Source organism: Buceros rhinoceros, unplaced genomic scaffold, assembly GCF_000710305.1.
Source record: "Buceros rhinoceros silvestris isolate BGI_N320 unplaced genomic scaffold, ASM71030v1 scaffold25542, whole genome shotgun sequence".
Lineage (NCBI taxonomy): Eukaryota > Metazoa > Chordata > Aves > Bucerotiformes > Bucerotidae > Buceros > Buceros rhinoceros.
Genome location: NW_010399828.1, coordinates 4,701 through 5,012, shown reverse-complemented (window position 1 = coordinate 5,012; position 312 = coordinate 4,701). Strand labels below are relative to the sequence as shown.

Sequence of the window (312 nt, the reverse complement as noted above, 5' to 3'; positions counted from 1 at the left end):
TTTTGGGTGCCACAGCCCCCCCCGAGCCCCCTGGCCAGAGACTCCCCAGTAATGGGGCAGGCATGCAGCCCTGCTCCCTGCCGGCCTAAGAGGGCACCCTGCACGTGTGCTCTGCCCATCACCGTGGCCTCCGTCCCAGCCTGTGTACTGTGTGTCTCCTCTTGAGGGGAAGGATGTGCCTGGCTCCCCTGGAACAGTACTGCTATGTCGGGAGTGCTCCAGGCTGGTGCTCTCAGGGCAGAAAGCAGATGTGACCCCTCCTGGACAAGCCTGTGGCTCCCCCGGGGGTAAAAGAGGGGCTGGGGGCTCAGC

General features: G+C 65.1%; 1 protein-coding gene across 1 annotated transcript in view; it reads left to right on the top strand.

Moving 5' to 3' along the window:
• The window catches only part of WDR6 (WD repeat domain 6), a 3,897-nt gene that overhangs the window by 2,796 nt on the left and 789 nt on the right, over positions 1-312 (top strand). The gene's annotated exons all lie outside the window — the stretch shown is intronic.